The sequence below is a fragment of the Bombus bifarius genome, unplaced genomic scaffold (genome assembly GCF_011952205.1).
Source record: "Bombus bifarius isolate JDL3187 unplaced genomic scaffold, Bbif_JDL3187 scf7180000008297, whole genome shotgun sequence".
NCBI lineage: Eukaryota > Metazoa > Arthropoda > Insecta > Hymenoptera > Apidae > Bombus > Bombus bifarius.
In genome coordinates this window covers 686172-703051 of record NW_022884576.1, presented here as the reverse complement: position 1 = coordinate 703051, position 16880 = coordinate 686172, and the positions used below count along the sequence as shown (strand labels likewise).

The 16880-nt window shown below is 28.9% G+C and overlaps 1 protein-coding gene across 1 annotated transcript in view; it reads right to left on the bottom strand.

Annotated features, from left to right (window-relative positions):
• The window catches only part of LOC117212435, an 84894-nt gene extending 68243 nt beyond the window's left edge, over positions 1 to 16651 (bottom strand). Inside the window, exon 1 of the mRNA XM_033457274.1 lies at positions 16389 to 16651. The gene's annotated coding sequence lies outside the window, so the exon portion shown is untranslated. The remainder of the gene's footprint in view (positions 1 to 16388) is intronic.
• Between the last annotated feature and the right edge of the window lie 229 nt (positions 16652 to 16880).

Sequence of the window (16880 nt, the reverse complement as noted above, 5' to 3'; positions counted from 1 at the left end):
TAGGAATGTTTTAGTTTCTAGGGCCCTTTATTGTAGGCCGTTAGAGTTCCAGGCTGCTATTTTAAGCGTGTCCATTTTTATTTTTTGCTTAGCATGTTTGTAAGTAGTTGTAGTATGAGTGTTATTTGTTGCGTTTTCTGTCTAAGGACTGCGTTTTGTTCGCTTATCATTTTTGATGGATTGCTTTAACAGTTCTTTGATTTCTGTAGCGTCGTTGATATTATTGTTCTGGTTTTGATTATCTAATGGTGTTGATTGTTTGGCTACTTGCGCGTAGCTTCGGCTACCAAAGGTGTTGGTATTATTATGGCTGATGTTCATTACATGCTGTACGTTTGTTGATGTCTCAGTTACTGTGCTGTCCTGTTGTGTGTGAGAGTTATTGTATGTCCTGTTACGAAGCGGAGGAAACAGTTTACATTGAAGTTGTTTTCTGACTAAACAGCCTTTGTAGCTAGCTGGGTGGTTTCCACTGCAGTTGTAACATTTTACATCATTTATTTTTCTCGTGTGTGGGCAGTTCATTGTTAGGTGCATTTCTGCGCATTTGACACACGCCGGGTTTCTGTTGCAGCAATTTTTTGTGTGTCCATATTGTTGACACCGCATACATTGCGGTATGTCTTTTTTGTGTCTGGGTGGCTCGACTGTAATTATTGTGTTTAGAACTTTGTTTAATTTCGAAAATTATTTTTAGGTTCAAGTTCTATTAAAAATAGCGGTAATGGTTGTTTAGTATCAAATCTGGTTATGTTATTTATTGTTCTTACCTGATGTCCGATTTTGGCTAATTCCTCGCATATGTTACTTGTATTTGTCTTTGGGTGTAATCCTCTGATTACTGTTTTGTAACTTTTATCAGTTTTGAGTTGGTAAGTATAATACCCAGCGTTTTTTTCTTTTAGTGCTTTTGTCACTTTTCTAAAAATTTCTGGAGTATTAGTTTGTACTTTTACCTCATCCAATTTAAGTTGTTTATATGGTGTAATTTTCTTTTCCTGCCGTGCTGTTTAGCAGTTCAATGAGGAGGTCTATTATTTTAGCATCTATGTAGATTGGGGATGGTTTGGCAATGTGTGTTATTGGTTTTTCAGCTGGGTCTGAATCCTTCTCTTCTGGCAGTGAGCTGAAGGAGTTTTTAAGAGGAATTTCTTGTAGCCATTGTTGCCTTTCTGTTTCTATAGCCCTCCTAACATTTGTGTTTGAAGTTATTTTTCGTTTCTTGCTGGGAATTACAGTCCTCCAGCTTTCGTTCTGATGTGATAGATCATTGTTGATATTATTCTTTTCGTCATTATTTTGTGTAATTTCCATTTCTATTTCATTTATAACTGAGCAATCCTGATCTTCGTTTGTTGGTTTATTTGGATTAGTTTTATCTACAGCTCTGTTTATAGAATATGTTTCACCTTTATTTAGAATTTTTATTGGTGGTATTTTTTGCATGTTTTTCATCATTTAGCGATTGGTTCTATTATGAGTCACTTTGTTTTCCCACTTGTCGCACTTGCAGAAGCACTGATTCACACGTCCGTATAGCTCGACTGCTCGGGCAGAACTCTAGTCATAAGAGTTTGCACAATTCTTTTAGATCATTATAAGTGTCCAGTTCTTGCATTATCATATTTTCTTGATACTCAATTATTTTCTTATTATACCATATCATTGTGTCTTCTATCCAGATTCTGATATCTCTTATCACTTGTTCATTATTTGTTAATCTCAACGATAGTCTTATTGGTAGATATGTTATTAAATGTTCTCCAAATTTGTTATACTTGTTCATATTAAATTTATACAACTTACGCCTCTGCTGTTCCAGCAGATGTACTAACTATTGTCGGACAAGAATGTTTTCTTCAAGTCAAGTTTTTCTTTCTACGTGTTGACATTCACATTGAAGAGGTGAAAACAGTTCCCAAAGTTGAAAATTAGAAACAGATATCATGGAATATCTCCAGAATTTAGGTTATATTAAAATTTTCAGAATTGCTAATATATACTAATTGTAAACAAGACTTGTTTTCTATTTACTGCTACCGCTTTATACATGTATTGAAATGTACTTTATCCAATAGCTGAAATTTTTAGTTTCCTTCTATGAAAAAAATTCATTTTCATATAATTCTGGTTAAACTAACATAACTGTTCTTCATTTTCTTTCAATTTTCTTCAAAGGAATGACTGGTTTTTAAAAAATACGTGATAATAGAATATTTTTATAGTTATTGATTTATTACACTGTTACAGAAGGAATTCTATGCCATGTAGTACATTTTTGGCATTATTAGATGGATTCATCTGGGACTATGATCGACCTAAAGGAGGGTTGACACATTTATAAAATTGTAGAACCAGCCATTTTGACTGCTGTGGCATTTCTAACATTAACATCTAGCGATTTAGCGATCGATCCGGAATTTTCCTGATAACTGATATCATCATATTGATTAATGATACGCAGTAAAAATTTAAAAAACATATGGCAAATTGTAGAAAACGAGGAAACTGGTTAATTGGGGTTAGATAAACAGATTGCAGGACCCTTTTACACTTTGACAAGTACCTTTGACCGGTATTGGTATAAGTAGCCTTGATACAAAATTATTTCGAGTTTGAATACATAAAAAACAAAATAAAATTCATTTTATTATTCTTTTAGTTATCGTTGCGAAAGTCATTACATCATTGCGGAAAAATATAACATGAAGTAGGAATTTTAAAATGAAACTGTAAAGCCAGTCAATTTGACTGGTGTGGTAGTTCTACTATTAATTAGCAGTCATATTTCTTTCAAAGTAAGCATACTGTCGTTCACAAAATCTTGTGAAAATAATATGACATGAAAAATATTTTACAAGATAGGTTATCATATATCAAATATTAATTAAATATATTATATTAATTAAATATATGAAATATATTAAATATTAATATAGTTATCGCACATTATACGTTATTTTCTTGCATAGTTGTGTTAAACATTGCAACATTGATCACTGCTTGTATTTGTTATATAAAGAGCTAATAAAATCAGACTATACAGGATGTTCCGCGATAAGTGCAGAATGATATAACTACTGAAGGTAGGTGATGGGATAAAAATGTACGGAAACTTTTATTGTTTGTTTTTATCAAGAATGTCGATGTCGAAGAAATTTTTCCCTACAACTTTTCAAGGTTATACTAAAGTCCTTTATTCTTTAAAATGGAACTATACATTTTTTAATTTTCTACAAAATAGTATTAAGGTGCTAGGGTTGAAAAATAATTAGTTTAAAAGGTATTTTAATTTCAATCTTCTATAACTTATGGTATTAAATATAAGGAAGAATATAATAACAATATTTTTAAAAGCTCCGTATATCTTAAAACTCAATTTTGTATATAATCTTATGTAGAATATATCTTGTGCAATAAATTATATACTTAGATTAAGAGTTTATTTGTCCTAACATTCCGTTTTCTTCAATGTCATAATTTCGTTAACTACTCGAATTTCAACAAATTCCTTCGCCAGAATATTCAATATATGTACATAAAACTTAAAAATGTTCAAAAATAATTTCCCCGATTTCTTTTTAAATGTATAAGATGATATATGCCTTTAAAAAAGGTAAATGCTGCTTTGAATAGAATAGATTAATTATAACACTTTGACAAGCCATTCGTTTTTAACATAGTATATATAACAGCATGATTATAACATTTATAACAATAATATATCCTATTTTATTTGTAGGGTTGCTAGAGAAAATGCGACAATGGTGTTTAATATTCTTTATTTGATATTGTTTTCATTAAAAGTTTATTTAAATTTGTTTGAAATAACGAGGTTCGTAAAATTTCATTAGAAAGAGATAACGTGTAATGTGAAGTAAAATTGACGTGCCGAGTCAATAATCTTACCATGATTTCTCTGGAATAATTATCTATTGAATATGAATATGAAAACAATGTCGTAATATGATCTCCTATAATATTAAAGTTTGTTCAGATATCTATAGGACTTTTTAAACAAATCTATAACCAGAAGGTTACTGTTACACTTCTGAGGGATAAAAATATTGGATCATACAGCAAATCATTAAATATTCTTCTTCACAGCATGTGGTGTATAAGGTGTAAAGAAATTATATGTTGAAACCATCATAACTGGTTATTAATGTAAGCAAGCTGTCGCAAAATTGGTCTTGATCTTGAAATTCAAGATCAAATTTTTTTGCTTGTGTCGTATTCTATTCATCACGAGGAGTAAACGTATCAAAAGATACATGAAAGGGTCGAAACTCAACCGTTCTCTGAAAAATGGTACCAAAGTTCTATTGACATTTGTGTATATTAACATTATTGCTGATAAATACTGACTTTAGGGGAGGTACCTCCGATGAGCTTGACCATGTCATATATTGTCAAGGACGCTCTCCTGGGCAACTTCCAGAGGACTTTAGTTGTCGCTTGTGTTTCTTAGGAGATTCTTAACAAAAAATTGTCGTCACTACTACATAAATTGTGTCTATACATGTGTGTCCGCGGCGACATATACACTAATATTGGTTGTCAATCGCCGTAAAGCGTCCGGATAAAACAACATCTAACCCAAACCTAATTTTTATCTTTTGTTAGTAATTTAATGTATATAAAAAGAGGTTGAGCGATTCACGATAATGATAACGATAGTTTGTTGTAAATATCTCGAAAAATATCTCGAGCTTAGCGGTTATATATAATAGGAAAAAATTGTCCAACATGTTGATTATCAAAATATATTTAAAAACCATAGAATGCCGTCCGCTTTCTAGATAAAGACCGATATATGTACACGTGTGCATGAATGTGCAAAACAACAAAACTTGTGTTAGATGCTATTTAATTCTTTTCAATGTACGACTTTGGGCAGTATTCACTGTAGTGGTAACGACAATTTTCTGTTAATAACCGTTTAAGGAAGATTAAAGGAAGGAGTGACGGCTAAACCCTCTTGGATGTTACTCAGGAGAGTGTCTTTGATAACAAATGTATATCAGGGTCAAGGTCACCGAAATTATTTCTCGTAAAATTAACATTTATCTTATTTACAATATATTTGTCTTTCCCGGTCATATAAAAAAGTAAATAGCGTGATATTATTGAAGAAACAGAAAATTATTGCTTAGTACGTAAAATATTTTGCCCTAAATAGAATGAGGGATCTAACTTCATGATTTCAAATTATTGCAAAATTACTTACTGTATGAGAAAAATCTTACAAGTAAAAATTAAATAGTGTCGAAGAGGGCACTATTTCATGTTATTAGTTTCCTTGGAAATGGTTACGTAGAGGATCTAAGAAAGTCAACTACATTTTCGTAATAATAAAATCTCATTTCTTAATGTGTTGGACATTCAGTATATAATGATTTACCTGCATTCTATCCATATGATAATATAGCAATAATTATATAAATAACCCACAGATTTATAAAATAATATTTAATTACCATGATGGACAATTTTTTTATTGTCAAAATTTATGCAAATTTGTCTTTTTATGAGAAAATATTATATTAAGTATTATTTATTGATAATTTGAGGAGATATTTTTTTAAATGATTTTGGATTTATCGTTTACCTTACTTACAGTAGGTAGTTACACTTATACTTGTTGACTTAAATACAACCGTTAAAACATTATGATGGACACTGTTACGATACTCTATTACGACACCCTACGACACGTTACGAGACTCTAGATTTGACGCCGGCAAATTACTTCCTATGAAACACAATTAAAAAACAAAATTATTTGTGAATTATTTACGATAGAGACAGCATACATTAAGTTACTTGTTTAAAAGTGCAGTATTATTGCAGAGATAATCGAATGTGCAACCTGTTATCATTAAATAATTATATAACGATTAAATATTTTTAATAATTTGAACTTCTTCACTTCTAGTTCTTTTACTTCTACTAAAAGTAAGCATTCAGTTAGGCATTTAAAACGATCTAGATTTTAATAATTTGTTCTATAAATTGACCATAGTAAAAATTGACTATAAGTGAAATACTACATTTATAAATTTTTAGGTGTATGGTTGATTCCAAAAATATGGGAATTATGTGACTATGACTTCGTGCATATATCTTTTCATTTAATTTATGAATTGTAATAAACTTCAAATATACCAGAAGACATGCTGGTTGTTATAAAAGAAGCCAGATAAATAAATAACTGTATGTGATTTTATCGGTATCTTTTAGAAACTATCAGGAGTACTGAGGAAATATCCAGAGGACTGAGATTTCAATCAAAGTCTCATATAATCAAGTGTATTTAAAGGTTTTTACTTGAAAAAGTCAATAGTTTCACACACTTTTTATCACAAAGAATTAGTTAAGAGATAATTAGTTTTCTGAAAGATTATTTACAAAATTTGAACATCCAACATCGTATATCAATAGTAATTTGCAATCACTTAGATTATAATCGAAATAATTACCAATCTCGATAATTGTCAGTTAAACTTGAAAGTGAAAACAAAAAATTAAATTTAAAAAATAATTAATGCTTTCAAGCTTAAAAACGAAAATCTTTGAATTTTCAAAGTCAATGAATATTTGTTCTTTACATAAACAAACTAGTTCTTCAAATCTTGCGTCTTTTATCGTAAATTAAAATAAATAAATTGTACATTATTTTCTAACAGTCAAGATTGAGGTTACTTTATCTAAACAAGGCAAGCCATTTATTAAGTATCTATGTAGTGTAAATACAATCGAGACACACTTTTATCAAGGCCCTGAATACTTCTCTCAGTTCTCTCTGTCATATTGTTTGACAGAGGCCTGAGACCAGAGAACTGAGAATTTTGAGGTTAAATGATAAAAATTCTCAAGTGAATTACTATTCTAATATTAATTCTAATATGAAAAAAATTAGATGCCAATTTTATATTTGCGTTACATTAAACAAAAGTTAATAAAAATTAAAAACTTGGAATATAATACGACTACAATTTTAACTAATCAAAAATGGCCACTTACACATTACAAAAAGTAAGAAGTACACTAAGTTCACTTGATTACTTTTGACTTGCTTCACGTGATTCCTTTCTCAATGCTATAGATATGGTCTTTTAGAAATAATTTCACAGACAGTAGTGAGATATAAAAGTGATAATAAAGATTCTAGATATTTTTTGTCAATAAAGTGAAGTCGATTAAAGTAAAAATAAATGTGAATGATAAATATGACTATTGTAAAATGTACATATATAAAGGAAAAATTAGTAAATAACTTCAAATTCATCACTGAGCAAGGGTTGCAGAGTAAATTTTGTAGTTGCGGCAGTAGACTGAGAATTTCACGTATAAAAAATAAATTTTGGATATGAATAAATGAAATTTACAAATTATCATAATGTGTGAAGTCACAACTATTATCTTTCTCTGCCATGCAAATATAATACAATTTAACGCTTTAAGAGTATTAAAAAGTTAGAGTTATAAAAGAATCTTCTATAGATTCACTCGTATATATTTATTGCGTAAATCAGGTGTTCTAACGATGTTATGAACAAGTAATTCAGTTTAATAAGTAACATCCAGATCGTGTTCTGTTTGCAATATTTCTGCCACGGTTATACCTTTTTATTAGCTTGGTGATCTACTTCTGCTTAAAAGATCCGTGGTTTCTTTATGCGATTTTTCACCTTTTATGTACTTTAAAAATAACTTCCCGTGCAGCTTTATTTCTTTCCGATTTCTTCTCACTTATGATTCTCAATTGTAGATCAACATTAAATTTTCGTTTCTGTTTGCTCTCAAGCTTTGTTAGAAGCACATTAAAGACCATTTGTCTATATTTAGTCTTTAGATAATTACATGTTTATACATTGCGTACTTTAAAACACAGTGTTCGAATATTTTTATTACGTGTTATTTGTATGTACTTAGTTGTAACAAATATTGAGTAATTCATTTTTATATTTTAAATTTTTCTTTAACTTAACATACATTTAGTGAATGTACATACAGGGGGTTCGGTTACAGGAGTAAACAAATTTAAAGGGAGATTCTTGAAACCAAAATAAGACTCAAATCAAAAATAAAAAGGTTGCGTTTTCGGCTTCATTTTTCAATTATCATCAATTAAAAAATGGCTGAAATATCCTTGAAAGTGGGTCAACACAAGCAGCACAAGCACAGTGATCGTTAAATCCAACGACACACGGTTGGCAGCTTACCTCAGGCAAGCTGTAAAAAAAAAGACTATAACACTGTGAAACATAAACCGTTCTGCGCGACATTTTGTAAGAAAAATCAGAGATTAAACATTAAAGCTGCTTAATCATTGAAATACATAACAACATATTGAAAACCGTCCCATGGGATTTTCGAGTAGACAGGATTAGTGTTTTCTCTAATCCTTGCATTTCATAAATAATTAATAAACAAAAAAACATATAAAGAATGTTTACACGAAGTTTACGCATTGTCCTATCCGTGAATGTTCTCAGAAAAATTACGTACGCATTCAATATTTTTGAGGGGCTAATGAAGGTGATCTTACGCTGATCTCGCATGACCCACACACATTTTCCATACAAATTATAGGTCACTAGATATGATAATATTCACATACATACACGTGGAATAAAAAAACGAAGAAACAATTATAGATAGGATAACTACAAACGAGGAAACAATAAATAGGAAAAGCTACAAAATAATTGTTTGAGCTTATACTCATAGGATTAATTAAAGTATCGTCTTATGATGTGATGTGTAATAACATAGATTAATATACAGCAAAATGTTCGTTGTCGAAATGATACTATCCTTGCAAGGCAGTTCTAAACATTTTAAAACACATCTGGTGAACAGACTGTTCGTTTTCTCGATAGGTATATTCAACCATGCCTTTAAAAGAAACACCTTAGATCCATGACTGCTTCTAACTAATTTCGAATTATATGGTATAAAGAAAACAAAAAAATGGACGAAGAGTATCGTAAATTTTCCTTTTCGAACGAACTCTGTACTACTAACTTGCCATGTAACATGTTTTAACGATTTTGGAAATATGATAAGAGAAGAGAGCAATTATAAAAGAACAAAGTCATATCGACAGCTACAGAGGAACGTTAGGAGAACTGTATAAACATAAAGTTAGAGTTATAATTAGTTTTAGTACAGGTTTAAGTTATTTCGCTGTAAAATTTGTTAGGCCACTTTACTTTTAGTTCATTGAAATCTTCTATTTTTAATTCTTTTATTTTTACTTTTTTTATTTTTTTACTTTTTGTATTGTTTCTGCGTATTGTATGTATCCTTTTAATTTTTTTATTAATTCTAACGCGAGTGATTTTGTTGTACAGTGTGTGTAGTGCGTACAGTGCGTGTTGTACATATTGTGTTCATAGCGTACTTTTTTTGCAAGAAAACAGAGGTTATATTAAATATTCACTGTAATGTAAAACGATTGCTATTTTCGTTACGATTTTTCTGTGAACAGTCTGGATATTCGCGGTGCGTATGCGATCTTTGTGTAAATATACTCTAAAATTCCATAGTATAGTTTTCGATATGCTGATATAAATTTTCCATGGGTTAAGAAGATTAATGTCTTATCTATGATTTTTCTTACAAAACCTAGCGCAGAATGGTTTATGCTTCCACACGTCATAGTCTTCTCTAGGACTTGTATGAGATAAGCTGCAGCCCATGTGTCCTTCGATTTGAGGATCACTATGTATTTACCTCGCTGCTCGATCTGATCTGCTTTCGTTCGTGTAGGTAAATTTGCTCGCGCATAGGAATATTGTCAAAGATGCATGTAAGCCATTATACAATTACGAGAATTATATCCATTTACAATAACAATATCTTTTATTTAAAAAACTTTATTACGTGCTATTTGTTTATGATTATGTACTTAACTATTAATTAAAATTGCCTAATCTGTAACTCAAATGCGACACGGGTTCCCGTTGTTTAATCATTCTATTTTGCATATATTATTTTCTAACCAGGTGTCACCTACTTAACCAATTGTTCCATAAATTCTTTTTCCGTAAACAACCTTACAATGACAGGTACATTTGCTTCATTTTTGCCCAATTGAAGATCACAATAATCATCATCAGAAACTATCCTACACTAGCGTTACCAGCTACCATTATAGTTCGAACACTATTCTATCCCTACCTATAACTGATTTTTATTTATGCTATATAAAAATTTGATCGCCTAATCGATGATGAATTGTAAAAGTAAGCTAAAGATTCCGCGAATATCTTGAAACCTATGACCGAGCGACGGTTGCATTATGTATAGAAAAAATTGTTCAGAATGTTGACCTTGACAACCTATTTCAGGGTCATCGAAATCGGTGGGACCGCCCCTATTCCGAATAATTACCTAATATTTTTCTAAATTGTTTCATTGTGTTACCATCAAATGAATGAATGTTAATTCAAATAATTTCTTAAATGTTTCCTAATCCTTTTAATTCAACATTTTCAATTGCAACAAAAATACGTACATATTTTCTTACAGTTTTTCACACACAATTTTGCTACAATATACATGTTTTTCTGACAAAATGTTTGGAACGAGAACAATTTTGAGAGCAAGTATGGCTATCACAACAGGGTATTATTGAAACAAACTTTTATTAATAATTATTCAAATAAAATTTTTATTTTATTTCTTATTTTCTCCGTTACTTTAAATTAGATGATGTTATTTAAATAACAGTTTATTTAAAAAATCAATAATTTTATTATTTATTAGTTTATTTAAAATTTAGATATTTGTTATTTGACTGTACCAGGAAAATAATTTTATTTCTGTCGTGGGTTGATGGTAGAACCTCTATTTCAAAAACACAAGCTTATGACAATATGTATTATCGCCGGTGTTTCTGTTCTCTATTGTTTATATTCTAATGCCCTATTCTAGTTATATTTATTACGATTCGTACTCTTTATTTTATTCATTATTCATTTTATGTTCAACAGACCTAATTCGATTAACATAATATGTAACATTTCAAATATGTTTCATTTTGTTTACAAGTGCTTACTGCTCTTCCATCATGAGGTCCGGTTGAATGATTATTTTTGTGTTACCATTATTAACAATCGTGCAAATCAACCAGCTGATGAAATGCTTGACTTTCGAGTTGTATCAAGAGCGAATAATTTATAATAATTAGTATGTTAAAAAAAAAATTATCATTTTTTATTTTGCATTATCGTTTGAAACTATCACTTGACAATAATTTATTTTTCAAATAAGATTAGAGTTTATTTGTACTTATACTTATTTTGAAATAAACTTTTGTTATTTTATTTAGAATAATTATTTGTCCTTTGTAAAAGTGCTCAATTCTGGCAATTATATTATAAAAATTCGTGGGCTTCAAGTTTAAGGATTTAATGTAGTTAAATAAAGAAATAATATAATATAACAAATTATTTCATCACAACCTTTTATATTGGATTATTTGTTATTTTATTTGAATGATTTAATGAATACAAATAAGAAGTTATTTGAAAATGGTTTGTTTGGTTTTAACATGAAATAAAATTACTTTTTCAACGTTATTAGTTGAAATAATTCATTATTTCAAATTGTTATATTTCATTTTATTTCAAATAAAATGTATTGCTTCCTACCACGCCATCTGAATACCTTTGTTGTTCACTTTACACGGTATTTCACCTAATTCGACCATCTTAAATATCTCATAGCTTATTTTTTATGATAGGAAAAAATATCAAATGTAAAAGATATCAAATGTGGTGATAGGCAAAAAATATTTCTCGGAGTCACTTTTTCGAAATGTCAAGGACGTCGAAGTATTTTTAAATGGAACTACATATTTTCATGTCAACAATCTTACAACTCATAAAAGAATCATGAAATGTTTGAAATTAATTTCAATACCCGTTCAGAATAAATGAAAGAATCTCAATTTCATTGAAACAGTGTGTTCACAATGATACTCCCACAACACCAGAAAACATGCAAGAAAGGGTTCTACATGGATATACATCAATTACTACAAAAGTACTTAAAAATATAGAAAAATCACCCATTTGCCGTCTCCAAAAGTGTGTTGAGGTTAATGGTGCATATTTTGAACACTTTCTGAAATAAATATTTTGCATTGAAACGTCAATGTCTTATCTTTGCTTTTTCCCTATACAAACATAATCTTCTCTTTTTTTTTTATATAAGCTATAAAACTGTTGTAATGAAAATATGTGGTCCCATTTAAAAATACTTTGATAACCTTGAAATCTCGAAGAAAAAAGTAACCATGAGAAAACTTTTTTGCCTATCACCACATTTTCCCCTTCGAACCGAATATTCTCTCCCTCTGATAGTTTTTCCTATCATAAAAAATAAGTGAGATATTTAAAATGGTCAAGTTAGGTGAAATACCCTATAAATGTATACATACATATGCATAAGTAATAAATGAAGGAATAATGCAGCAATCACAAAATGCTGCCTCTAAAATTGTCGTACTTACAAATATTCTATTTGGTACTATTAAAACACGATTAAAATATAAATCGAAGGAAAAATAACACCACATTCGTCGTTACATTAATTAATATATATTTCATTGATTATTTGAAATTTTGCTCTAAACTGCATTTATCAGAAAATTGTATATCGATAGATACTTGAATCTGATTTAGTAAGATCTTGTTACTCAAACCTAAACAACAATGAATACATTTATTACATAAAGGTGTTGTTAATCCTTCTAAACTGACAGTTCTACAATATTGGCGATGCATATCCTCCTATCATACATCGTAAACCAACTAAAAATAAACAGCTCGAAAACATATTTCATGCGACATCCTGATCTATAATTGTTTCATGTGTTTTCTCTCGTTATTGATTTCAAATCATCTTTGCCAACATTTGAAACATGTGTACATTTGACACTACTCGCAGAGACTCGAATTCCTTTTTTTACCTAATTTTTATTATATCCAACAGCAGTTTTTGCTTATGATGAAACATTGTTAGTTCGTCAAGCTGATCATGAGCACATTGATATCTCTCTTTAGGCAATATCCAGGAATTGTAAATTGTTTAATATTATTTAATGCTAAAATATAGATCATTCATATAATATATGTAAATAAATCATTGTGACTAATTAAATTTCGTTTCGCAGATTATGACCCACTTACTCTTCTTCCGATACTACTTCATCTTCTGGTACTGAGTACCGGAACGGCCTTATAACTTTGTTCCAAGTGAAGTTTTAAGAAAGCTATAGAGGAAAATTTTACATTGCTTAACACGTTCTATCATACTGCTGCGCAATTTTTTGTCCCAAATATATCAATGTAATTGCAAAGTACAATTATATTTCTCTTTAAACGGAACTCTACAATTTTCTCTTCATCTTCACCAAATTTTATATTATTTGTATTACTTATATATAGTTATTCAAGTCACTCAAATTAATTACAACATTATATTAATTTTTAATTAAACAATAATTTGCTACAAACACTGAATAACATAAAATAAATTGTATTATATAAATTTATGTAATATAAGCTTGTATATGTAATACAAGAGAGAAAAATCATGCAGTTAGATATAGAGAAAAATGAAAAATCGAAATAAGATTAAATAGATCTAATATTTTATACATATTTATGAGTGATTCACATTTCAAATCATATTCACCTTCATAATCTTTACAAGTCAGCAACATTTAATTAATAAATCAGTAACATACTTGTCTCTCATCTCAAGAATTGAATGTTGCTTGTCCTGCAGCTCTTTCATTGATTTTTTAACAAAATAACCGTTTAGTAGACGTTGATTATAGAAAATTTTATTTTTTGTTGCCTTAAAAGATGAACTATTAATCTTATCCATAAAATATTTTCATCATTTGATGATTTTTTGGAATTTCAAAAATATTAATATGGTTGTAGAATAAAATAAATAAGTGTGTCAAAGATACCTTTACTCTCATATTACTCATATATATTTTCTACAAAAGTACTTTTTACAATATAAATATATTTATCTTTTTTGTCCTTAATAGTGTTTAGAATATTTCATAACGTATAGCATTGTATTAAAAAATTAATTAAATCAAAAGTTAAAAATAAATATATCTTACACCGTTTGTATTTTCACTATATATACCTAACCTTAATCTAAAAAGGAAAAACTTGTTCATAACATCTCACTCTGAAATTATCACAATGTATATCTACAAGCCAATCAATATCATGTGTGCTATTTGAAGTATTAACGTAATTTTTAAATAATTAGGTACATGGTAAAAATAGATATAACTTTTGATATTTTTGAATGATATTTCGAAAAAATGTCCATCAATAACGAGTTAAATTAATCGAAATAGTTGTTATGTTATTTATGTGCATACGTATACATTATGTGATAATGTACTTCAAATTCACATTATATATACACATGTACATGACATTATATATCAATATAGGTTCAAAAATTTGATTAATCAAGTATAAGTCCAATCAGTAGTTTAGTTTATTATATTACTGCTACTATTTTCTGTAAGTATACAAAATAGTTAAGAATATAATTTGAATTCAATCCTTTGTTACAAAATTAATATAAAATGATAAAACACATAATATAGTAAAATTAAGTAATTAATGCTTTGGTAACAATCTTAGATATAGCGTGAATGTTGCATATGAAGGTTACAGGAGAAAACATGATAAGTACATTTTTCAGTTTTCTGATTTTAATATCACTTTATGATTAAAAAGGAGAATTTTAATATGAAATATTTCAAAATCCAAATAACCTGCTAAGTCCACAGATGTAGGCCTTTTAAAAATAATTAGTAAATTGACGACAATTTGTAGAAGCCCAAGCTATAATTATTTTGAGAAGCAATATTTTAATATCTTCAATATCGTAACATTATGACGAGCAATGCATATTTTTTAAATTTTGGAGAGAATGAAAAAACACATGACTAACTCCGAAACCAAATATAAAGATACTAGTAATACGAAATTGATTGACAATGTAGTGAGTCCTAAAATTACCTTCCTGTAAAAGAAAAAAATGTAACTTATCATGTTCTTTTCCAGTAGTCTTCGTATGGCATCTTCTGGCTAAAATAAAATTGTACGATAATAATTTGTTATTTATAGTAAACTATTCCATGGTACACTCAAGGATATAACTGACATGTATTATACGATACATATGTATGTAATAATAAAATGCAGTCCTGAGTAAAATATGTAGAAAAAATATTTAAAATACTATTTTAAGTAGTCGTCATTTTACAGTTCAAATAAAATAATATTTCAAATAGAAAACAAAATTTCGGAAAATAAAATTATTTTTATTTCCATATTGTATTGCATAAAAGTAAAATATTTAAACTTTGTATTATAAATAGTATCTAAAACATTTAACAATTAAAATTAAAAGTGAAAGTAGATTAAGAATAAAGTCAATGTTGGAATGTAAAAATCCATAATATTTACAAATTAAATTTATTTTCTTTTTAAGGTTGATTATTCACATATAACAAGGTGTATCGTTCAAAGTTTTCATCACTTAGACTACTCCTTTATGAACAAAAAGTCAATCCAGCGTAATTTAATAGTTTCTTAAATGAAGGACATGTCGATATCGACATATTATATTTTCAAAATAAATAAATAAAATTGTTTCTTCTACTTGTACTTTGTGATGCTTTAGATTCGCTTTAGATTCGATGCTTTAAATTTTATCATCCAAATATTGGAATAATTCTAATTCTGTAATATTGTTGTGAGTGTCAGGGATATCACTACTGAGTTTTTCAATAAATGTTAAAAAGTCATGTTTCTATACCTTGTATTCTGCCTTGCGGAAATGAAAAAGACTGAAATCATGTATCTGGAATTGCTATTTCTTTTAAAGCTCTTAAACCGTTTCTCTAATATAATTACGTTTATCTATCATTATATTCTTTAGAAGCTACTGTAATCTTCATATTGGATAGTAAAGAAATATAAACTAAATAAAATATGTCAATATAAGCCTCACTGCTTTCAGTATTCCTCAAATAAAATATTATTCTTTTTCTCACATTTTTTTACTAAAACTTTTTCTCGCAAGTAACCTATTTTATTTTCGAAAGTATACATACGAATTAAAGTAAAACAGGCGGTTTAGAATTTAATACTTGAAATAATATTTTACCCAGCTCTGATGAAATGTTATCCTTTTCATAATGCAAGTATCAAATGATTATGTACGGGCGTGTATTATATATTTGGACACCATTTCACACTTTTATTTATTCTTTAAAATAAGAAAGTCTTCGTTTAAAACAGTGACAGTTTTGTAGTTACCTTGTAACATGTATGTATTGTTTTTCTAAATATTGTTCTGATTGTTGTCAGCGCTTTCACTGTGGTATTTTTAAATACTTCTTGTTCTCTTCTTCCTGTTCTTCTAATTTGATTTTTAGTAGACGAAGATAAACACTATGAATCACGTAAACATGAGAACACCAAGATCGAAATTTATAGTCGTATAAACAGGTTCAAAACGAGAGAGGATCGAACGATGATTGCTTCTCCTGGGCTACGGTCGGCGGTCAAGTCGACGTCGCTCACTGCACAGGCGTCGATCGATAGAAACAAGAAAAGCCACCCTTGCAACTTGCGAACTCTACCCAGGGATACAGGACACACAACATTTTATTATACTGTGTTTTTAAAGTTATATATATAATTTTCCATATAATTCTCTTAATCGCTATTTTGATATACAAATGATCTACGTATGGATTTGTACTTTCGGCACCTTCAAAATTAAAATAATAATGATAAAATCTATTA